Source organism: Anomaloglossus baeobatrachus, chromosome 4 (genome assembly GCF_048569485.1).
Source record: "Anomaloglossus baeobatrachus isolate aAnoBae1 chromosome 4, aAnoBae1.hap1, whole genome shotgun sequence".
NCBI classification, from domain to species: Eukaryota; Metazoa; Chordata; class Amphibia; order Anura; family Aromobatidae; genus Anomaloglossus; species Anomaloglossus baeobatrachus.
In genome coordinates, this window is record NC_134356.1 from 327,697,444 (window position 1) to 327,723,989 (window position 26,546).

Sequence of the window (26,546 nt, forward strand, 5' to 3'; positions counted from 1 at the left end):
CATGCTACAAGAGAGTGAGGACCCCAATGACCATAAGAGCTTCCATGTTATACAAGAGAGAGACTTAACTAGTGGCTTTGGAGATGGACAATTACTCTCCTTTACAAATTGTACTCCTCTGGGAACCTGCTGATCTGTAATGATCCACGGGCTGAACACAACTGTACAAGCTATGATAATCCATAAGATGTCATAGTTTGAAGGCACTATTGGAAAGCCTGATATATAATGTAAAAGGACATTTGCCTTCTCTTTGATCCTTCAGCAGTGTGGGAAATGGAATGGTGCCAGGCAACTTTTTCTTGCTTATTTTGCAAACAGTGAATCAAAATGTTTGAATTTGTGTAAAACCATGAACTTCAGACAATTTGACTGGAACTCAATCCTCTGTGAATCAATTAACTCATCTCTATTCTGAATAGCACCTAAATTTTACTGTTGCGTTGCCTAACTGGTTTGTTATATTACTTACTGCTAAACTGCATCAAAATAGTTTATTTCAACAACCTAAAATGTCTAAATCACCCTATAATTGCTTCTTCATTCCCTGCCTAGGCATTTATACAGTTTATGAAAGTACATTCTGATTGGCTGTACTATGCCATGTGATGTGATTGCTCCAAAGCATTATCGGGAAGCCTGTGTGGCCATGTTGGAGGCCATTTTAGCTTTTAGACCAAAGTTGAGATCAGGTTAGCCCATTATTGTACAATAGTGAGTCTCATAGTGAGATTTCACAAAGGAAAGCTTGAAGTTGACACAATATTTAACTTTCTATTCCTAATATCAACATTTTCTAAAAACATGCATATAAAAACCTAACTTTTTTATGTTTCAAAATTACATGAAGAGCACCAAAATATTATGAATGTTCTTCTGCCATAAATGGGTCATGGGGGAATTGGAGACCAGCCACCTTCATCAATATTGCAAACCAAGATGGTGGAGGGTGGGTGGACTTTCAACATAACCAATTCATCAGCTGACTTTGACTGTATTTGCTTGTACACAGAAGCTCAACAGTACCTGAACATATATATCCAGCATATCCGCAGCTTTTGGCAGCAGAATATCTCATATATGTACATGTGCTGAATGCATTTAGTTACTGTTCAATGCTTGTGCAGAAGTGGATACACTCAGACAGCTGAGGAAGCATGTTAAGAAATAGCATGATTGACCCCATCTTGCATCCTATGGAATCAAAGATAATTGGTCTCGAATATTTACAAAACTAATAGATGGCCAGAAAAAGACATTCATTTGCAAAGATACAAATATAAAGAGTTTTATAGCTTCACGTGCCTGAACTTAATATATTTTAAATAAATAATATTTGTATGTAAACTATGTAAAATAGGTGAAATGCAAAGTTTCTTGTTTTAGCAAACACTTCGCAATTTTAACCGTTTAAGAACTAGAAAAAAACCTTTAATTGTTAGGTTCAGCTCTATGCATTAAGATATTTTTCTGTGACATCATACAGTAATGTGCTTTGTGTTAGGTAAGCATATAATATATTTGTAGGGCTCTGTTCACATCATAGCTAAAATAATAACTAATATAATGAGTATGACACTTTAACAGATCCATCACCTGAAGGAACAAAATAGTAACCAAAAGACACTTGACTTTAATGGAGTTTGTCCGCAGTCTTTCGGGGGTTACAATATTCTTGCTATCAATAATACAGAAAGCACACTGAACTTTCCATGTTTTATAACCATATTTGTATTTCCAGTAAAAAAGTTATACAATTAAATATCTATCCTTTTTCATGTTTGAAATTACTACATTTTCCAGTAGAATAAACAGCAAAGAATTGTCACTAACTATCCATACAGTCCTGTAATATTTTTATTTAACAAGATGGGTGAATCAAAAAGAGCTTAATGACCAGGTCAAATTTTTCAATTCTGACGTGTCACTTTATGTGGAAATAATTCTGCGATGTTTCAACATATTCCTGTGATTGTGAGATTTTTATTTTTGTAATACATTATATTTCATGATAATGGTAAATTTAGGTTGCTATGTCTTGCAGTTATGTAAGTCAAAAGTGACTAAAAATGAGCGATTTTGAAAATTTGAATGAATATTTTTTTAGCCCAAATTGTCATAACACCCAAAATAGTTAATAATTAACATTTACCTTATATCTGTTTTATGTCAACACCATTTGTAAAAAGTTCTTTTATTTTGTTAGGATTCTAGAAGCTTTTAAACTTTAGCAGTCATTTTTAATTTTTTCAAGGAAAATCACAAAATGTTTTATTTTAAGGACCTATTCACTTTTAAAGTGACTTTGGGGACCTATATATTGGGAAAAGCTCCGAAGTAATACCATTTAAAAACTGGATCCAATTGGATGAAAACACGCTAGGTGGGCTGCACTGCTGCAGTAAATGGATTCTTCAACACTGAAAATAATGTTTTTTTAATTCCCAACACATTTCAATGCTTTATCAATGCCTTTATTAGGTGGAAAAAAACAAATGTGCAAAGACCCAAAATGGACGCCAATTAATTCCGGGAACACCCACGGGATGTTTAGACCAATAGGAAAATAAGAATGGGAAGAGAAATTCAACTGCCAAGTAAGAAATGAATAAAGTTTGAAAAAAAAAAAAAAAATATATAGTAATTCTGAAAGTCACAGAATCGTTACACATATGGGCAACACCATGAAAAGGATTTTATGAAGGAACAATGAAAGAGTCCCAGTGGCCACTTTTAAAATAATTCCAGGTTGCATTTTACTAGTGCTACTGTCAGCAACCATAGCTGCTGGTGCTACAATGACCTGCTGAGCCTCCAGATCTCTCTCCCATTGAGCACATCTGGGATATCATTGTTTGGTAATTGGAAAAGAGCCAGCTTTTATTATAGTTTGGTGATTTGTGTGCCTAAAGTGTAGCAGAATATTCCTCAGAAAAATATTCACCAAAAATACATATATTCAAAGAAAAAAAGAAAAAAACTCACCACAAAAAAAGTCACCAACCAACTCAGGTCAAAAATGGCAAATGCACTTGCAGGATGCAGATGGTCTTCCATGATTAAAGGTATGAGTGACACAGGTGCAGAATACCGATTAGACAGCCACTCTCAATCTACCAACTCATGGAGGGGGAGGCTGTTGGTATTAACCCCTTCACGACCGGCCGATTTTTCGCTTTCCTTTTTTTTTTTTCGCCATTCTTTTTCTGAGAGACGTAACTTTTTTATTTTTCAGTCAATATGGTCATGTGAGGGCTCATTTTTTGTGGAATGAGCTGTACTTTTAAATGAAACCATCAGTTTTACCATATAGTGTACTAGAAAACGGTAAAAAAATTCCAAATGCAGAAAAATTGCAAAAAAAGTGCGATAGCACTATGTTTTTTGAGATATTTTATTCACTGTGTTCACTATATGGTAAAACTGATGTGTGGGTGTGATGCCTCAGGTCAGTGCGAGTTCGTAGACACCAAACATGTATAGGTTTACTTTTATATAAGGGGTTAAAAAAAATCGGAAGTTTGTCCGAAAAAAGTGGCGCACGTTTTACGCCATATTCCGTGACCCGTAGCGATCTCATTTTTCGGGATCTATGGCTCAATGATGGCTTATTTTTTGTGTCTCGAGCTGACATTTTTAACGGTACCATTTTTGCGCAGATGCTACGTTTTGATCGCCTCTTATTGCATTTTGCGCAAAAGTTGTGGCGACAAAAAAACATCGTTTTGGCGTTTGGAATTTTTTTGCCGCTACACCATATACTGATCAGATTAATTGATTTTATATTTTGATAGATCGGGCGTTTCTGAACGCGGCGATACCAAATGTGTGTATATTTTTTATTTTTTTAACCCTTTAATTTTCAATGGGGCGAATGGGGGGTGATTTGAACTTTTAGGTTTTTTTGGGGTTTTTTTAACTTTTTTTTTTTTTTTATTTTACTAGTCCCCCTAGGGGGCTATTGCGATCAGCATTCCGATCGCACTGCACTATCTTCTGACCACAGCTACAAGGCTGTAAACAGCAGCTACGCTCTCTTTCTCTTTTGCTGTGCCACTGGCACAGCGAAAGTGAAAGCAAGTCAGGTGTAGTACAGGAGTCACAGACATGTTTCATCGTCGGTGCAGGTAAAAAGCGGGGGGTGGCTTGGATGCGAGTCCCTCCAGGAGGACGACGGCCGTTTCGTCTGTAGATCAGACTTCTACGGGTCCACAATGTGGGAGTGACCGTGTCCGCCTTAAAAAGGGGAGTGCATCCAGGTCACGTCACCGCATAGTAAAAACAAAGGAATCATCATGAATCAATATTTTGCATGAATGCAAACAAATATCTTACTTAAAACATTTTTCAATACGTCATACCATAGACATTTTCAATAAAAGATTCACATAAATACAAGGAAAAAATCGGAAAGTACTAGGACATCAAGAATTTGTTAAACCCTGACGTATAATATCACATTTGTGTTATCATTCTTAAAGACATATTCTCTCATTAAATTGATCAGTCAAGAAAAAATGAAATGATCAAAAAATAAGACTATAAAGACTACAAAAATACTACAAAAAGACTACCAGATCGTTACGATCATTTAAACCCAAGTCCCCCTGTGCTCCAAATTTTATTATCATTTTTGCTTCCTTTTGTAACAACAACTTATGGAGATCGCCTCCCTGAGGGGGCAGGGAAACCTGGGCCAAGCCTGCAAAACGTAGAACATTCGGGTTCCCTCCGTGCTCTGAACAAATATGTTTTATTAATCTTGGGGAACCTTTCCCTGAGCTAATGGATCTATAATGTTCTCTAAAACGTACGTACATACACCTGATTGTTTTCCCAATGTAGAATCTTCCACATGGGCACAAAATCACGTAAACTACATACTTCGTTTTGCAGGAAATGAATTGCCTAACCTGGTGTGAGAAGGAACCTATCTGTAAAGATGTGCCGGTGAGATGTAGAGTACAAAACTTACAATGGCCGCAACGAAAGTTCCCAACTAGGGAACATTTTTCTAGCCATGTGGATGAACTACTCACTCTATTTTTCACTAGTAGATCTCTTAGATTGTTACATCGTCTATAAGAGATTAAGTGACCTCCATCTGTCATTTCTTTCAAATCGGGGTCGTTCGTGAGAATGTGCCAGTTCTTTTTTATGGCTTTTCTTATTACACCATCCAGTGGGCCAAACCTAAAACTGAACAAAAACCTTTTTGTGGCGTTATTTTCCCTTCTTACTTTTTTTCTTTTCATTTGGCTCTGTAAAGAATTCCCAGAGCCAGAAGGTTGACTAATTTCCAAAGTCTCAGAACCCTCAAGCAATACTTTCTCATAAGCCGAATTTACCAGCGCACTGGGATAACCCCGTGCTAACAGCCTCGATTTTAAATCCTCCGCCTGTGTTTCAAAGCTCTCTTTTTTACTATTAAATCTTTTGAGTCTCAAAAACTGTGAATAGGGTAAAGCTACCTTTGTATGATTCGGATGGGCACTTTGGAAGTGCAACAGGGAGTTGGAAGCAGTAGGTTTCCTAAACACCCTTGTCGATATTGCTCCTTCCTCTATTCTAACCTCTATGTCTAAAAATGTGATGGTATCGCCTCCAAAACATGAAGTAAAGGACATATTCATGGTGTTGGTATCATTCAGGTAGTTGATAAAACCTGTGAAGTCCTCCTCCGTCCCATCCCACACCATGAATACGTCATCCACATATCTCAGAAACAATTTCACATGTTTCAGAAATGGATTTGTGCAATCAAAAATGTAAACGCTTTCAAAAAAGCCTAAAAAAATATTAGCCATGGCGCAAGATACGGGGGTACCCATTGCAGTACCCCCGCATTGCACATACCACTTATTGAGGAACATGAAAGCATTCTTTGAAAGCACAAATTCAAGGGCCTCACTCACAAAATCACAGTACAATTGAGTTTTCCCAATGCGTGCTACTGTCTCTTTTACTGCCTGCACACCTAAATTTTGTGGAATTCGTGTGTACAAACTTTCCACATCAATGGACACTAAACTAAAACTCTCCTGCCAATCAAATCCCTTTAACAATGACACAAAATCATTGCTGTCTTTGACATAAGAAGGGATTTTTTTCATTAGCGGCCTCAATAGCCAATCTAAATAGTGGGACAACGGTTCAGTCAAAGAACCGATGCCTGCCACTATTGGGCGGCCAGGTGGATTAGTGCTGTTCTTATGTATTTTAGGTATGGCATACCAATGAGGTTTTGTTGGAAATGCTGGGATTAGTTTTTCAGCCTGGGTATTAGTAATGAAACCTAGTGCTACATACCTCCCCAAGAGCCGTGTTAACTGCTTTTTATACTCATTAATGGGATTAACCTGCAAGGGAGTGTAAGTGGTACGATCTTGCAAATGTCTTAAACATTCTTTTATGTATGCTGCCCGTGTTAGTAAGACGATATTACCGCCTTTATCAGCTTGGCGAAATACCGTATCATCCCACGTGCGCATTATTTTTACTGCTGCCAACTCTCCTTCACTCAAATTATTATCCATTTTTGGGTATAGCAATGCTTCCACAGCCTTCAAAATTGCCTCCTGAAAGACATCAACCAAATTACCATGGGCAACAGGAGGAACGAAACTCGATTTAATCCCTTTTGTGAATCTGCCACATTCATATGTATTGCCACCAGGGTCAAAAGGGTGGTCACTGTGTGGGGCATTCAAACTCAACAGTAACTCGGCCTCCCGAGTCACAGCAGAGTCGAAGGCTCCCGTGACATCCCAATCCACTCCCCCTGTTGCACATGGTTGATGACCCTCAGGGGCCTCATTCACAGTAGTCGGCATCTGGTGAAAGAACTTATGCAGATGTATTTTCCTTACAGCTTTATAAAGGTCAATTTTAAATTCAGCAAAATTAAATTCTTCTGGGACACAAAAATTTAAACCCCTAGACAGAACTGACACCATACTCTCAGTCAACTCATGTTCAGACAGGTTAATGATATTACCAGAAGGGGGAGAGAAGGAGGAAGAAAGATGTTCTAATTCCTTCATGAGACGTACTTCCTCTTGTGCCCTCTTCCCCTTGTGCCTCTTCCTGCCCCCCCTCCGGGTGCATTTCCTAAAGGGGCCGAGTTTAGCTCAACTTGGGGGGTCATCACTCTGGAGGGGCCTGGAACCACCTCCTCAGAGCCACTAGACTCTGATTCTGTGGTCCAGTACCCTTTTTCCTGATTACCAGTTTTTTTATTTTTTATATAGGGTTTTTTCTTATAATTTTTTGAACGATCTTTTGTCCAACAAAAGATTTGCTTCATCTCATAATCTTTTTTATCTCTCATAAACTTTTCCCTTTTTTTGATTTTTATCTCTGTTTGAGTATCAATCAATTTTTTATCTAATTTCTGAATAAATGCTAGCCATGCACTTTCAGTCACCCGTGATAGAGTGTCTTTTTTCAGAATGTCCAGTTCTACATTCAAAGCCGAGTAATCCTCCTCATTCTTCTTTAAAACCAATTCAAGCAATTTCATGGAACAATCATGTTGAATCTTTTCCCATTCTTTTGTGAAGGTGTTATCATCCTGAAAATGGGATAATGTCTTTATCACTCGGAGACCTCTAGGGACTCTGCCGCAATCCACATAGGACTGCAACGACTTTATAGTCCAGAATAATCGCACCTCTTTTTCCGAGAGGGAATATATCTTATTTTCCAATATTTTTATACCTAGTACTTCAGTGTCCTTTTTGAGATTGCATTCCTCAAAGAAGGAAGCCGCATCCACTCTCCCCTCCTGAACACCTGATGTATCAATAGTCATTGCGCTTTCATTATCCATCAAATCCATTATAACCACTGTAACGGTGGCAACACACACAGTTTATCACCAACCTCGGTACTGCAATGGGCAAAGGCGTGCAAAAAAGACTCCAAGAGAAAAGTTCCTATTACAATGCAGTCAGAGAGAAAAAGTCCTGCACCGCCTGCCCTCAGGTTACCTTTTGATTCAGTGGCACATGTGCTGAAGATTGTGATGTAGCGCTCAATGAGCTTCAGGCGCAGCGTGCTGGTCAAACAAACAGGATAGCCAGGAAATCCAACGAAGGAGAGAAGAAATAGACCGCATACAGCTGCTATGCCGAAGGATTTTTATTCAAACATGTTTCATCGTCGGTGCAGGTAAAAAGCGGGGGGTGGCTTGGATGCGAGTCCCTCCAGGAGGACGACGGCCGTTTCGTCTGTAGATCAGACTTCTACGGGTCCACAATGTGGGAGTGACCGTGTCCGCCTTAAAAAGGGGAGTGCATCCAGGTCACGTCACCGCATAGTAAAAACAAAGGAATCATCATGAATCAATATTTTGCATGAATGCAAACAAATATCTTACTTAAAACATTTTTCAATACGTCATACCATAGACATTTTCCATAAAAGATTCACATAAATACAAGGAAAAAATCGGAAAGTACTAGGACATCAAGAATTTGTTAAACCCTGACGTATAATATCACATTTGTGTTATCATTCTTAAAGATATATTCTCTCATTAAATTGATCAGTCAAGAAAAAATGAAATGATCAAAAAATAAGACTATAAAGACTACAAAAATACTACAAAAAGACTACCAGATCGTTACGATCATTTAAACCCAAGTCCCCCTGTGCTCCAAATTTTATTATCATTTTTGCTTCCTTTTGTAACAACAACTTATGGAGATCGCCTCCCTGAGGGGGCAGGGAAACCTCCACCTGTGTTTCAAAGCTCTCTTTTTTACATTGTAAGTTTTGTACTCTACATCTCACCGGCACATCTTTACAGATAGGTTCCTTCTCACACCAGGTTAGGCAATTCATTTCCTGCAAAACGAAGTATGTAGTTTACGTGATTTTGTGCCCATGTGGAAGATTCTACATTGGGAAAACAATCAGGTGTATGTACGTACGTTTTAGAGAACATTATAGATCCATTAGCTCAGGGAAAGGTTCCCCAAGATTAATAGAACATATTTGTTCAGAGCACGGAGGGAACCCGAATGTTCTACGTTTTGCAGGCTTGGCCCAGGTTTCCCTGCCCCCTCAGGGAGGCGATCTCCATAAGTTGTTGTTACAAAAGGAAGCAAAAATGATAATAAAATTTGGAGCACAGGGGGACTTGGGTTTAAATGATCGTAACGATCTGGTAGTCTTTTTGTAGTATTTTTGTAGTCTTTATAGTCTTATTTTTTGATCATTTCATTTTTTCTTGACTGATCAATTTAATGAGAGAATATATCTTTAAGAATGATAACACAAATGTGATATTATACGTCAGGGTTTAACAAATTCTTGATGTCCTAGTACTTTCCGATTTTTTCCTTGTATTTATGTGAATCTTTTATGGAAAATGTTTATGGTATGACGTATTGAAAAATGTTTTAAGTAAGATATTTGTTTGCATTCATGCAAAATATTGATTCATGATGATTCCTTTGTTTTTACTATGCGGTGACGTGACCTGGATGCACTCCCCTTTTTAAGGCGGACACGGTCACTCCCACATTGTGGACCCGTAGAAGTCTGATCTACAGACGAAACGGCCGTCGTCCTCCTGGAGGGACTCGCATCCAAGCCACCCCCCGCTTTTTACCTGCACCGACGATGAAACATGTTTGAATAAAAATCCTTCGGCATAGCAGCTGTATGCGGTCTATTTCTTCTCTCCTTCGTTGGATTTCCTGGCTATCCTGTTTGTTTGACCAGCACGCTGCGCCTGAAGCTCATTGAGCGCTACATCACAATCTTCAGCACATGTGCCACTGAATCAAAAGGTAACCTGAGGGCAGGCGGTGCAGGACTTTTTCTCTCTGACTGCATTGTAGTACAGGAGTCATCACATGAGCCTGTGCTACCATGACAACAATCGGAAGTCACGTGATTGTGTCACGTGACTTCCGGTATCGGGCGGTAAGTAAATGTTTACCGCGATCGCGCTTATAATGGCGCTGTCACATATTGACAGCGCCATATAAGGGATTAAACGGCACGAGCAGATAACGTTTCTGCTCGTGCTTAGCAGGCACACATATCAGCTGTGAAAATCAGCTGAGATGTGTGCCGATGGTGGCATGCTGCTGCCGGCAGACCGCGGGCAGTAACATTATGACCGCAAGGACGTAATTTTACGGCCCGCGGTCATTAGGGGTTAAACTTGCACACTACTAGGTTTTACATAGAGCGCCAGTCACACAGATATGTGCAATGCACAGTGTCTGGCTCACAGCCTATTGATGACGCCCTTCTATTAGATCAGGCGGGTTGCCAAGCACTATCTAAGTGCACTAGCAAATAGGACTGACACCCCAGAGGGCCCATCTGCATCCTGTGAAAAATTGTGCAATAAAAATGATATACAGTAAAATGATAATAAATGTGAGGTATTGGTCCATATTTTGGCCAAAATACATACGCTCGTAACCCAAACGTCAAGGGTCCTCATGCTTACGAGTCCCTACACTATATTCAAAAAGATTCACCAAAAAGGACATAAATTCAAAGAAAAAAATCAAAAAACTCCCCACTGCATCCTGCAAGTGCATTTGCCATTTTTGACCTGAGTTGGCTTTTGACTTTTTTGTGGTGAGTTTTTTTTATTTTATTCCTCATAAAACCATTAGCCTCATTGATAGCATGCCATGCATGTATTTTTACACATGGCAGTCATGCATAATTTTTAATAAATCAAGATATGCTGAAAAATATATTTCCATTTTCTCATCATTTGCATACAATTAACATGTCTAACTTTCCTGTGATTTTAATAATTACATAACTCTACCTCTGTGGTATTGCAATCTCAATGTTGAGAGTATGTATGTGTCTATGAATGCATAATGTATGCATGCATATATGAGATTATGTGTATTTTATTCAGGTGTGCACATACATGACACTGCCCAGATATGTGTCCTGCACAGGGGCCCTTTGGTGTACATGGTACTGAAAATGAAGGTACTAGCGCTGCTGTATATGTGCATGCCAAGACAAGAAGATATCATTAGTTCTTTAGTTAATTATTTTTCGTATTTAATAAAACAGCTAGGATAAAAAAATAAAACAACAACAAAAATACTCTAAAATAATACTGTGTGTGAGTATATCATAGTATATCATGAAATACAATTATTGGTTCAAATCTGTATTAAGACTTTTCCAGTAATATATTTCGACAAAATGAATAATGGATAGCAGTAAAATAACTGAGCAAAATATTGTCTTTAAACCATTGTTTTTTTATTGCTGTATAAACAATAGTTTAAGAGGATAATGTATACTCTAATGAAAAAGGCATACTGTAACAAAATGACCTTTTTATCTACAATTCCATAGCCTTCTAAATAAGTGTACTAATATTCATATAATTCTATCTGATTTTCCTCTCTGAGGAACTGGAAAAAGCCTCACCTTTCATTACACAAGATGCTGCCTAGCTTATTACCTGATGCCTTTCCACAAGTGAAGATTTCTATACTTCATTAGATTACAAGCTTTTTCTCTGAGTGGTAATAAAAAAGTGTTACAGCTTTAGATAAGCCATATAGATTGGTATATGTTTAATTTAAATGTAGATTATCATTCTGACTTTTCTACTTTAGTTTTTTTTTCTACTTAAGTTTTTTGTGCTTCCCTACTGAGGAACATAACATGGGCACTGGCTACTCTAGCTGTGATTATTATACAGGGAGTCTGGTTTGGGGAGGGAATTTATTTGTGCTGCTTTAGAGGCTGGGATAGCTGCAAAAGCAAGTGGTCAAAGATTGATCAACAATAAACTTGATGGAAAAGTCATCAACGGGATTTAGACTTTAATCACAGGGTAGTGCCACTGCACATTAGGGTCATGGCTAGAGATGAGCAAAAACATTCAAACAAACTGCCCTGGTCCAGTATATAGTTTGGCAGTCCATGTGAGCCAGAACAGGCCAGTGTTCACTACTGCATTGGCAATTCTCTACTTACTAGACCACCATGGGCATAATGCACGTTATGGGCCTCAAGTAACACTATGATGTTTTGGATAAAAATTAAAGAAAATCTGTCAGTAAGGTCAACCCTCCTAAGTAGAGAAGAGTGAACCTTTGGAGGTTCAGTTCGGTGGGCACATTTGAACCTTAGCTTAGGTTCGGTTTTTGACCGTGATTTGAACTAAACCACAATGAAAGTCTGTAATTGGGCATTTTGTAGCTCCACCCACATGCTGTCAGCCAATCGCAGGTGGGCGAGGTTTTGCATTTTTTTTGTTTGTTTTGTGTGTGCACACTACATCTGATCGTGCTGATTTTACCCCCGGTGCGAGCTGTTCAAACACTGCATGCGCCTTGCACAGAGCTGAGCAACACTCATACCCAAACACAGCGCTGGTCACTTGAGTGGTTTACTCTCGTAACTCACTCGAACTTTGAATTTGAACTTAGTTTTTTTGGAAGTCTGTTTCTGAACTCAAACCTCGAACCTCAGGTTCACTCATCTCTACTCCTAAGCTGTCTATATGGGCATGTAGGTCATAGGAAGCTGGAAAAAATGATACTTTGATACTTGCAATCTGATGTCATTTTACTTCAGATGCAAATTAGTTGCTAAGATCTCTGAGAATCTGCCTCTAGAGCTTATTTTGAATACATGGTGCATTAATAATTAATAATAATAATTTTATTCATTTATATAGCGCTATTAATTCCACAGCACTTTACATAAATTGGCAATACTGTCCCCATTTGGGCTCACAATCTAGAGTCCCTATCTGTATGTCTTTGGAGTGTGGGAGGAAGCCGGAGTACCAGGAGGAAACCCACGCAAACACGGGGAGAACATACACACTCCTTGCAGATGGTGTCCTTGATGGGATTTGAACCCAGGACCCCAGCGCTGCAAGACTGCAGTTCTAACCACTGAGCCACCGTGCTGCCCATTACCGCCCATAACCGTCCATTGCATTACCAGTGTAAGACATGTAGATCATGTCTCCCATTGGTAATGCCACCTTACATTTAAATTATGCTTTGGAGGTAGACTGTTAGGTAGATCCTGCTCATAACTCTTAACAGATCATTAACATATTAAGACAAATGTGGATATCCTTAGAATCCTTGGAATAAGACATCAGATCACAGATATAAAGATATTATTTTATTTAGCTTCCTATGACCTGCAGGTCGATATATATATATCGCTTTGGAGAGGTTAACCTATGTATAAATTCCATTTAAGTGGCATTTCAGCCCAGAATAAGATTTACCAGCGCAAGAGTGAACACTGTCCTGGCCAAGGGGCCACAATGGATTACACTGGAAGATGGAACTCTATAGTTTAAATCATTATGCTCATACTTAGGGCTATATACCTATCTAGTCATGAATTAAACCTCTAAGTGTACATGCTCTTCCTACTCATGTCGAAATCCATTCCTCTTCCTTGTAACTGACTGCTAAGAAAACGTTCCTACTGCCTCCTATAGCAACATTACATGGGAATTCTGCAGAATATCGAGAATCTGTAATGAAAAAGTTTCTAAAAGATATTTCCTCAGTCTATGTGTCACTAAAGGAGGATAACAAATTTCAACACCTGAATACAACATTGTTTGATACTAGACGATGATTCATCAGCATCCATGTGCCTTAATTTCTTCACCTTCAATAGTTGAGGCCAGCACAGAATGCCATCTCAACTCTTCAGTATGTGGTCACAAATGCAGGAGCAGTGCTAACTTTGTATTCAACTACTTAATAGTAGTAAATCTACAAAAGCAACTTGTATTTACCCTTATTAATATGGTGCTGAGTTTTTGGACTGGACCTTTGTATCTGAGTATACTGGGGTCTATAGCTTGGACACTCCCCCAAAAGTGATACCATTTTAAAAACCTCACCTCTTCAATATTTCAAAACTGCTTTCATAAAATGTTTTAACCCTTCCAGTGCTAGCTACACAGGAATTAATGCAAAGTGTAATGAACAAAATAAAATGTTTCATTTTCCCTCTAAAATGTTGATTTTGCACCAATATTTTTGCTTTTGCAAAGGATGGCATGAGAGAGTGGACCCCAAAATATGTTATTTACTTTCTTCTGAGTGCTCTGATACCCAGGATGTGGTCAGAAACCTTTATCTGGAGAAATGGGAGGGATCGTAAGGAAAGAAGCACCATTTTAATTTTGTAAATTTAATTTTGTAAAACAATTTTAGCTGAAATAGATTGCAGACCCTTTGTCACATTTGCAGGGCCCCTAAAGTGCCTACACAGTAGAAACCCCTACAGGTGACCCTATTTCAAAACTATACCCCTCAATGATTTTATCCAAGGGTATAGAGAGCATTTTCAACCAACATGTACTACACATAATTTGATAACATTAAGTCGTCATATTGAAACTTTTCATTATTTTCACTAAAATGTTGTTTTAACCCCAAATTGTTTCCATTTGCAAGAGGTAATATGTAAAAATGGACCCTACAGTTTGTTACACATTTCTTCTGAGACAATACCCCACATGTAGTTAAAAAGTTCTGTTTGGAAAAATTGCAGTGATCAGAAGGGAAAAAGTGACATTTGGTATTTGGAATATAAATTTGACTGTAATAGATTGAAGACACCATGTCTCATTGTCAGGGCCCCTGAGGTACTAAAACAGCAGAAACACTCCAAAGTGACCCCATTTTGGAAACAGAACCCATCAAGGAATTAATCTACTCCGGTGTTGAGCATCTTGAACAAGTAGATGCTTCACATAACCTTTTAACCCCTTAACGACCATGGGCAGTAATATTACGTCCTAGCGGTCACAGTGTTACTGCCCGCGGTCTGCCGCCGGCAGCATGCCGCGATCGGCGCACATCTCAGCTGATTTTCGCAGCTGAGATGTGTTTCTGCTAGTCTGCTAGGCACAAGCAGAATCATTATCTGCTCGTGCCGTTTAACCCCTTAAATGGCGCTGTCAATATGTGACAGCGCCATTATAACGGCATCGGCGGTAAACATTTACTTACCAGCTGATCCCGGAAGTCACGTGACGTTATCACGTGACTTCTGGTGGTTGTCATGGTAGCACAGGATCATGTGATGCCTCCTGTAGCGCACATGAATTACTTTCGGTTTCACTCAGCCCAGAGAAAAAGTGAAGCAGAAAATGAGCATATCTGCTGTTTACAGCTGTATAGCTGTGATCAGCAGATAGGGCAGAGCGATCGGATTGCTGATCCATATAGCCCCCCTAAAGGGACTAGTAAAATAAAAAAAAGTAAAAAAATAGTTTTAAAAAAATGTAAAAAAAACCCCTAAAAGTTCAAATCCCCCCCCTTTTGCCCCATTGCAAATTAAAGGGTTAAAAAAATAAAAAAATATACACACATTTGGTATTGCCACGTTCAGAAATCCCGATCTTTCAAAATATAAAATCAATTCATCTTATCAGTAAATGGCGTAGCAGCAAAAAAATTCCAAATGCCAAAATTACGTTTTTTTGTCGCCCCATTTTTGCTCAAAATGCAATAACAGGCGATCAAAATGTAGCATCTGCACAAAAATTGTATCATTAAAAACGTCAGCTCGAGGTGCAAAAAATAAGCTATCACTGAGACATAGATCCTGAAAAATGAGAACGTTATGGATCACGGAATATGGCGTAAACGTGCGCCACGTTTTTCGGAGAAACTTCCGATTTTTTTAACCCCTTATATAAAAGTAAACCTATACACGTTTGGTGTCTACGAACACGCACTGACTTGAGGCATCACACCCATACATCAGTTTTACTATATTACTATATAGTGAACACAGTGAATAAAATATCTCAAAAACAATAGTGCTATCGCACTTTTTTTGCAATTTTTCTGCATTTTGAATGTTTTTGCTGTTTTCCAGTACACTATATGGTAAAACGTATGATTGCATTTAAAAGTACAGCTCGTCTTGCAAAACATGAGCCTTCAGATGACTATATTGACTGAATAATAAAAAAGTTATGTCTCTCGGAAGAAGAATGGCAAAAAAAAACCGGAAAGTGAAAAATCGGCCGGTCATGAAGGGGTTAAAATTTGGCTGTGAGAACAAAAATTATGTTTTTTTCCCTTAAATTATTGATTTAGCCCCAAATTCATAATTTTTGCAGTGAATAAAATGAGAACATGTACTCCAAAATTTATTATGCAATTTCTCCAGAACACAATGATACCTCATATGTGCTCAAAAGCTGCTGTTTATTCATATGACCGGGCTCTGATAGGAAAGAGCATTATTTGATTTTTGGAGCATTAATTTGTCTAGAATAGATGGGGAATGACAAATCATATTTGCAGAGCTCCTGATATACCAAAACAGCAGAAAGCCCCTAGAAGTGACCCTATCTTGGAAACTAGAACTCTTAAGGAATTCCTCTAAGGCCTGCGCCACACATCCGTGCCTCCGGCACGTGTTTGTCATTTTTTACACGTACCGGCGGCACGGAGACACTTTAACCAATGCTACCCTATTGTAGCAGGCACACACACGTAAAACCACACGGAACGTGTGTCCGTGTGCGTTTGTACGTGTGTGCGTTTTTGAAAGCGCTGACATGTCCGTTTTTTCACCGGCAGCACGGGTGTCACACGGCACGCACCCGCACCACACGGGTGTAGTGTGGATGCGGTCCCGTGTGACACGCGCCGGAGAAAACACACATGTCATTGAAAAAAAAAAAAAACATTAACTCACCTTCTCCAGCCCTCCTGTCTCTGGCGCTGCTGCCTCTTGCTGCCGACCGCCGCTCATTATTCTCATTGAATATTCACTTCACTGCCTGGCAGCAGCAGCAGTGGGGAGACGGGAGGGCTGGAGACAGAGGATCAGCACCACGGACAGCAGCGCGGACATCAGGAAGGACCAGGTGAGTATAATAATTACCGATTCTACGTGTGCTATCGCGGATAGCACACGTAGAACACACGTGTCACGCACGTACAAGAGACACGTACTTACCTGCACGCAACACGCAGGGAAAATACGTGTCTCTCGGCACGTGCGTGAATTTCACGTGAGTGTGGCAGAGGCCTAAAAGTGTACTTACAGTTTGTAACCTATAGGTGATTCATGAAACTTTATAATATTTAGATGTGAAAGCAAAAAAAAATATTTTTTCAGATTAAAATACTCTATTAGCACCAAATGTATACCGTATTTTTCAGACTATAAAGGGTACTTTACACACTGCGATCTCGCTAGCGAGATCGCAATCGATCGCACCCGCTCCCATTGGTTGTGCGACACGGGCAAATCGCTGCCCGTGGTGCACATCCTTGTTAGTCCCCGTCACACGCACTTACCTGCCCTGCGACGTTGCTCTGGCCGGCGAACCGCCTCATTTCTAAGGGGGCGGTTTGTGCGGCATCACAGCGATGTCACACGGCAGGCATCCAATAGAAGCGGAGGGGCGGAGATGAGCGGGACGTAACATCCCACCCACCTCCTTCCTTCCGCATTGCCAGCAGGACACAGGTAAGGAGATGTTTGTCGCTCCTGCGGTGTCACACACAGCGATGTGTGCTGCCGCAGGAACGAGGAACAACATCTTTAATGAGCAGACAACGATTTTTGGTTTCAGGACGACCTCTCCACGGCAACCGATTTTGACCTCTTTTGCGATTGTTTAAGGTCGTTCGTAGGTTTCACACACTGCAATCTCGTTAATGAAGCCGGATGTGTGTCACAAACACCGTGACCCCGACGATAATTCACTATCGATACCACAGCGTGTAAAGCCCCCTTAAGACGCACTTTTTCCCCATAGTCTGAATGTAGGGCATGGCTGCGGGGAATGAGGGTGCTGTGGTGGAGCGGGTCATCGGCGACATGAGCAGGCTGTAGCAGCGCCTACTGTGATCAGGTGGGCCCACTCATTTCATTCATCATGCATCCTCCCACCCATCATTTCTCAGCGCTAAAGCCAGCACTGACAGGTGGACGGGATGATGGGTGGGTGGGGGGTGCGTGCATAATTAACAGCCGGCCTGCGTGATCACCCCTGGCAACTACAGCCTGGAGTGATCATGGTGGCTATATTCACTGCCCTGCATCATCATCAGCACGGGGGGGCAGTGAATAAGTATGGTAAACTCACCCTTCCCTGCAGCATCGCAATGTCTTCCTTTCTGCCAGCCCGCTGAGCTGTGTGGAGCTGTGCGCACAGCGATAACATCATCCCTGTGTTCCCTGCTTTACACACACATCAGCGGCCGGCAGACAGGAGGACATCGCAATGTTGCAAGGAACGGTGACCGGCTCCACACAGGTCAGCAGCGCTGCTACTGGCACAGATAGGAAGACAGGCTATGCTGCTGGAGTGAGGAAAGGTGAGTATAAACGTTTATGTTTTTTGTGTGCCACAGGATACAGTCCATATACCAGGATAGTGGTATATAGCAGGATGGGGTATTTATCAGGATGGGGGTATTTATCAGGATGGGGGTATTTATCAGGATGAGGTTTTTATCAGGATGGGGGTATATAGCAGGATGGGGGTAAATAGCAGGATGGGGGTAAATAGCAAGATGGGGTATTTATCAGGAAGGGGGTATTTATCAGGATGGGGTATTTATCAGGATCGGGGTATATACTTCATTGCATATAAAGAGTCCCTCACCACCTTCAAGTCCACACTCACTGCTGCAAAAAAAACCTACTTCTCATCCCTCATATCCTCTCTCTCTCACAACCCTAAACAGCTATTCAACACTAGAGATGAGCGAACCGGTCCCGGTTCGGCTCGAGGCCGGTTCGCCGAACGGGGGTCCCGTTCGAGTTCGGTTCGTCGAACGTTCGACGAACCGAACTCGAACGTATAGGCTATAATGGGAGGCAATCACAAACACATAAAAATGCATTATAAATGTACACAAACAGTTAATAAACATTGCCATAACACTTACCGGTCCTCGCGATCCCTTCTGCACTCTGTCTCCTGCTGCTATTCCATCCGATGATCGCTGAATCCTCCCGGTGACCTGCACTGCCAGCAGAGAAGCAGGACCTATCGTGACGTCAAAATAGCCATGTGACCAGTCACGTGGCTATTATCTCATTGGCTACAGACTGGTCACATGACTATGACACGTCATGTAGGACCTGCGAGTGCATCTCTCCGGTACACGGTGCACATATGTGTATCGCCGTGTACCGGCGACATGCTCTAGCACACGGTCGACTCCCCGTTCCGTTAGGGACCGGCTGACACAGCCGGTCATTAACGGAGATCACCGTTGCCATAGCAACGCAGTTAGCGGTGACGTCACCGCTAACCGCAGCTCCGGGAGCACCGTTGCTATGGTAACGCGTCTGTCAGCGTTACCGCTAGCAGCCAGCAGTGATCACTCACGGAGTGAAGGCTGCACGCTGCTTCCCGATTGTAGTAAGCATTGTAGTTAGGATGGAGGTTCCCCAGCCCCAAGTGATGCCCCTCACTACAATCGTCACTACTACTACACTAGAAAGAAAGAAGACAGAAGAGCAGGATCGTGGAGGGCTGACAGGGGTAATAAAGATGGAGTCTCTAATGTGTCTGTGTATTTATTTCTATTAAAGTATTTTTTCTCTGTGTGGTGTCTTTTTTTAACCCTTTATTGGAGATTCTTAATGGCCGGGTCAAACGTGCCTGACATTAAGAATCTCTGGCTTAATACTGGCTGGTAAAACAAAGCCAGTATTAACTCATGATTACCCAACAAGCCACCCGGCTCCAGGGCTGTTGGAAGAGTTGGATACAGCGCCAGATGATGGCGCTTCTATGAGAGCGCCATTTTCTGGGATGGCTGCGGACTGAAATCCGCAGCAGAGGCGCCCACAAACCTCGGGCTAACCTGTGCTGCGGATTCCAATCCCCAGCTGCCTAGTTGTACCCGGCTGGACACAAAAATAGGGCGAAGCCCACGTCATTTGTTTTTTAATTATTTCATGAAATAAGTGAAATAATTAAAAAAAACGGGCTTCCCTATATTTTTGGTTCCCAGCCGGGTACAAATAGGCAACTGGGGGTTGGAGGCAGCCCGTGGCTGCCAGCTGTACCTGGCTAGCATACAAAAATATGGCGAAGCCCACGTCATTTTTTTGGTGGGCAAAAAACTTCTGCATACAGTCCTGGATGGAGTATGCTGAGCCTTGTAGTTCTGCAGCTGCTGTCTGCTCTTCTCCATACAGACAGACAGCAGCTGCAGAACTACAAGGCTCAGCATACTCCATCCAGGACTGTATGCAGAAGTTTTTTGCCCCCTGAAAAAATTATGTGGCTTCGCCATATTTTTGTATGCTAGCCAGGTACAGCAGGCAGGTACGGCTGCCCCCAACCCCCAGTTGCCTATTTGTACCCGGCTGGGAACCAAAAATAAAGGGAAGCCCTTTTTTTATTATTTCATGAATTTCATGAAATAATTAGAAAACAAATGACGTAGGCTTTGCCCCATTTTTGTGTCCAGCCAGGTACAACTAGGCAGCTGGGATTGGAATCCGCACCACCGGTTGGCCTGAGCTTTCTGGGCCCCACTGCTGCGAATTGCAGTCTGCAGCCACCTCAGAAAATGGCATTTTCATAGAAGCGCCATCTTCTGGCGCTGTATCCAACTCTTCCAGCACCTGCCTGCTATACCTGGCTAGCATACAAAAATATGGCGAAGCTCACGTCCTTTTTTTGTAGCTTTTTGGCAAAAAAAAAAAAATGCTTCCCTGGATTTTCCATTGCCAGTGAAGGTAACACCAAGCAGTGGGGGTTAGCAGCCAGTAGCTGCTTGGATTACCCTTAGCTAGCAATACAAAAAATGCAGTGGGAGCTAACATATATTTTTTTTAATTATTTATTTAAATAACTAAAAATAAAATGGGCTTCCCTGTATTTTGATTGCTGGACATCACAGTGCTGTAAAAATAAATCTTTAAAAAAATGACGTAGCGCTCCGCGGTATTTTTGATTCTCAGCGCAGATAAAGCAGACAGCTATGGGTTGCCACCCCCATCTGCCTGCCGTTACCTTGGTTGGCAATCAAAATACAGGGAAGCCCATTAATTTTTTCTATTTAAAAAATAGTTAAAAAAAAAAAATTACGTTGGGTCCCCCCATTTTTGTGGAGATTAAGAGGAGAAAAAGTGGAGAAAAAGTGGAGAAAAAGTGGAGAAAAAGTGGAGAAAAAGTGGAGCATAAGAGGAGAAAAAGTGGAGAAAAAAGTGGAGAAAAAGTGGAGAAAAAGTGGAGAAAAAGTGGAGATTAAGAGGAGAAAAAGTGGAGCATAAGAGGAGAAAAAGTGGAGAAAAAAGTGGAGAAAAAGTGGAGAAAGTGGAGAAAAAAATGGAGAAAAAGTGGAGAAAAAGTGGAGAAAAAGTGGAGAATAAGAGGAGAAAAAGTGGAGAAAAAGTGGAGAAAAAGTGGAGAATAAGAGGAGAAAAAGTGGAGAATAAGTGGAGAAAAAAATGGAGAAAAAGTGGAGAAGAAGTGGAGAGAAAGTGGAGAAAAAAATGGAGAAAAAGTGGAACACCCTTTGGTACCTTTCATGTGGCACTAAGGGGTGCTTAGCTTTGTATTTAGCCAAAAAAATGAAAAAAAAATGACATAGGGTTCCCCCTAGTTTTGTAGCCAGCTAGGGTAAAGCAGACGGCTGCAGCCTGCAGACCAAAGCTGGCAACCTCACCTTGGCTGGTAATCCAAAACTGAGGGCACCCCACGCTGTTATTTTAAATTAAATAAATAATTAAAAAAAAAACCACGTAGGGGTCCCCCAAAATTGGATCACCAGCCAAGGTAAAGCAGACAGCTGGGGCCTGATATTCTCAGACTAGGGAGGTCCATGGTTATTGGAATCTCCCCAGCCTAAAAATAGCAGGCCGCAGCCGCCCCAGAAGTGGCGCATCCATTAGATGCGCCAATCCTGGTGCTTCGCCCCAGCTCATCCCGCGCCCTGGTGCGGTGGCAAACGGGGTAATATTTGGGGTTAATACCAGATGTGTAATGTCACCTGGCATCAAGCCCTGGGGTTGGTGAGGTCAGGCGTCTATCAGATACCCGACATCACCAACCCAGTCAGTAATAAAAAAAAAATAGACGACAAACACATTTTTATTTGAAAAAACACTCCCCAAAACATTCCCTCTTTAACCAATTTATTAGATTGAAAAACAAATCCAGGTCTGGTGTAATCCAAGGGGTTGCCATGACGATGCACACTGTCCCAGTCAATGAAGAGCAGGATGTTCCCCATTGGCTGGGAGAGCAGTGCAGTGACCTGAGCTAACATCAATGGGTCAGCCCAGGTCACTGCAGGGGGGTGACAAGTGCTGCTGTCAGTGAGGTACATTACCTGCGCTGATCTCCAGCACACTGACAGCCCCTGTCACTGAGGTCAATGACCGGCGCCTTCACATCAAGTATCGCGAGAGGTCCGTGACGTCACCGCCAGTGTCAGTCTCGGGTCGGAAGCGATAGGTGATGTGACAAGCGGCGGCCATGGAGGACAGTGACAGCGCTGAGGTCGGGATGGCGGGACTTCATCACCGCAGGTAAGCCGAGCGAGCGAGCGAGCGGGCGGGCGGGCGGGGGGGGGGTGGATGTGTGTGTGTGTGTGTGTTTGTGTATGTGTATGTATGTGTACATGCCGCGGGCAGGAGGGGGTGGAGCGAGCTGAGCGGGAAAGTGTGGGCTTCCTGCACGTAACTAAGATAAACATCGGGTTACTAACCAAAGCGCTTTGCTTGGATACCCGATGTTTATCTTGGTTACCAGCTTGTGGCAGGCTGCCAGCGATGGCTCCTGCTCACTGTAGCTGTAAAAAGCCCTGCTTTTTGCTGCTAGAACCGTTCTCGAACGTATCTAGAACTATCGAGCTTTTAGCAAAAAGCTCGAGTTCTAGTTCGATCTCGAACAGCCCAAAAATCACTCGAGCCTAGAACTGGAGAACCACGAACCGCGCTCAACTCTATTCAACACTTTCAATTCTCTCCTCCATCCTCCAGCACCACCTCCCTCTCCTCTCACCTCAGCTGAAGACTTTGCCTCTTTCTTCAAGCAGAAGATTGACAACATCAGAGCAAGCTTTGGCCCACAATCACCACGGCCCCTCATCATAGCTACTCAGCCCTCTTCCTCCAAATCCAGCTTCTCCACCATGACAGAAAACAATCTTTACACTCTACTCTCAAGATCACATCTAATCACCTGTGAACTGGACCCGCTCCAATCGCACCACATCCCCAACACCACTGCAGTCCTCATCCCAGCCCTAACCCATCTCTTCAACCTATCAGTAAAAAGTGGTGTATTCCCCTCATGCTTTAAACATGCCTCCATTACACCCATCCTCAAAAAGCCCTCCCTTGACCGATCCTCTGTGTCAAACTATCGCCCCATATCCCTTCTCCCCTATACCTCAAAACTACTGGAACAGCATGTCCATCTTGAATTGTCCTCATACCTCTCCTCCTGCTCCCTCTTTGACCAGCTGCAATCTGGCTTCCGACCACATCACTCTACTGAAACTGCCCTAACCAAAGTCACCAATGATCTACTAACCGCCAAAGCCAAGCGACACTACTCTATCCTCCTCCTCCTGTACATGTCCTCTGCCTTCGACACAGTAGACCATTCCCTCCTACTACAGATTCTCTCATCTCTGGGCATCAGAGACTTTGCCCTATCTTGGATCTCCTGATACCTAACCAACCGAACTTTCAGCGTCTCCAATTCTCACACCACTTCCTCACCTCGCCCCCTATTTGTTGGTGTCCCCCAAGGCTCAGTTCTTGGACCCCTGCTGTTCTCCATCTACACCTTCGGCCTGGGACAGCTCATAGAGTCCCACAGCTTTCAGTATCATCTCTATGCCGATGATACACAGATCTACCTCTCTGGACCTAAATTACCTCTCTACTAACCAAAATTCCACAACGTCTGTCTGCTTTTTCATCCTTCTTCTCTGTGCGATTCCTAAAGCTTAACATGGACAAAACAGAGTTCATTGTATTTCCTCCTCCTCACTCATCTCCTCCAACAAGCCTTTCCTTCAAACTTGATGTTTGCTCACTCTCCCCAGTCTCACAAGCTCGTTGCCTTGGAGTAACCCTTGACTCTGCTCTATCCTTCAAGCCACACATCCAAGCCCTCTTCACCTCATGCAGACTACAACTCAAAAATATCTCCCGGATCCGTGCTCTCCTTAACCAAGAATCAGCAAAAACATTAGTGCATGCCCTCATCATCTCCCGCCTCGACTACTGCAACCTCCTGCTCTCTGGCCTCCCTTCCAACACTCTTGCACCCCTCCAATCTATCCTAAACTCTGTGGCCCGCTTAATCCACCTCTCCCCTCGCTATTCCCCAGCCTTGCCACTCTGTCAATCCCTTCACTGGCTTCCCATCGTCCAACGACTCCAGTTCAAAACATTAACCATGACATACAAAGCCACCCACAACCTATCTCCTCCTTACATCTGTGACCTAGTCTCCCGCTACCTACCTGCACGCAACCTCAGATCCTCACAAGATCTCCTTCTCTACTCCTCTCTTATCTCCTCTTCCCACAATCGCGTACAAGATTTCTTCCATGCCTCCCCCATACTCTGGAATGATCTACCTCAGCATATCAGACTCTCCCCTACCGTGGAAAGCTTCAAGAGGAACCTCAAGACCCATCTCTTCCAACAAGCCTACAACCTACAATAACTCTTAGTCCAGTACACCACTGCGCAACCAGCTCTGTCCTCACCTATTGTACCATCACCCATTCCCTATAGACTGTGAGCCCTCACGGGCAGGGTCGTCTCTCCTCCTATACCAGTCTGTTTTGTACTGTTAATGATTGTTGTACGTATACCCTCTTTCACTTGTAAAGCGCTATAATAATAAATAGTAATAATAATATAGCAGGATGGGGGTATATAGCAGGATGGGGGTACATAGCACGATACGGGTATTTATCAGGATGGGGTATTTATCAGGATGAGGGCTATACCAGGATGGAGGTATTTATCAGGATGGGGGCTATACCAGGATGAGGGACATATATACAATGATGGGGATCAGGCAAGAGGATCATTACCAGGATGGGGTACCTTAGTAGAGAATTTGTGGACATTACCCCCAGAACAGTGTCAGCAGCAGATCCTCGCCCCATAACAGTGTGTCATGACCACATTTTTTGCTTAAAATGTAATTTTCCTATTTTCTTCCTCTAAAACCAGGGTGCATCTTATGGTCCGGTGCATCTTATAGTCTGAAAAATACGGTAAGTTACTCGAGGGGGTAATAGATGAAAATGGACGGGACAACTTGTTATGCAGTTTTATACCTATTGTGACAGTGTTCTATATATGATTGTAAACTACCGTTTGATCAGACAGCGGGGATAAGAACAAGCACTACTTGGCTTTTAGAACTCAGATTCCGTTTGAATAAATTATGGGCTTCAACAGCTGAACCCCTAAGTTGCCAGATCAGTAGAAACCCACAAAAATGACCCTGTATTGGAAACTTCACTGCATTGATCTGAATTTGTCCAGGGCTGTAGTGAGTATTTTGAACACACAGATGCTTCACAGAATTTTATAACATTGGGATGTGGAAATATAACATTTCAGTGGTAAAAATGTAAAAAAATGTATTAGCTGCAAATGTGTCAGTTACACAATGGATAAAAGGTTAAACTGGACCCTACAATGTCTCCCACACGTAGTGATGCCCTGTATATCATCAGACACTGCTGTTTGACCATAAAGGAAGGCTGAGCGGGAAAAAGTCCTATTTGGCTAATGTAGCAAAGATTTTGCTGGAATAGTCTGCAGGCAACATTTGCAGAGCTCATAAGATGCCAGAACAGCAGAAACTCCCCCCAAAATGTCCCCATTTTGGAAATAGGACCCATCAAGGAATGTATCTACACTGGTATTGAGCAGTAGATGCTTCAAAGAACTTTTTAAAATGTGGATGTGAAAACGAAAATTATGTTTTTTCATTAAATTATTGTTTTAGCCCAAAATGCATAATTTTCACAGTGAATAATCTATGGCTGCAATGACTATTTTGCAACATCCACACCGCAATTTTTTCTGGAGAATTGCAAACATGCCAGCCTAATGCCCATACGTTGTGCCCAGCTTGTGCTTCTAGTGATATGCACCTTGTAAGTTAATAAGTGCGCTCTCCTCACTACAATAATGTCACACACAGGGCTACTTATTGTGGGCAAGCACACTATGGGGCTCAAAAAGAGGGAGCCAGTTGGATTTCAGTGCATATTTCATTGTATTTTATTTGAGGAGGTGAGAGCTGCTGCTTTTCCAGTGTCTTTGTTCTACCAGTAATGTGGGACCCCCCAATACTTCCAGTAACCGAGGATAGACCTGAGTGGGGGTTTGTTTTGTGCTAGATACATTTGATTTGTAATTGGTATCATTTTGGAGTACATAACATTGTTTGATCAATTTCAGTATAAAGTTAAGATCACATTCTTAAGTTCTACGCTGAGCACTTACAATGGGGATTCATGTAAATCTCACAAAAATTTGATACAGAGAAA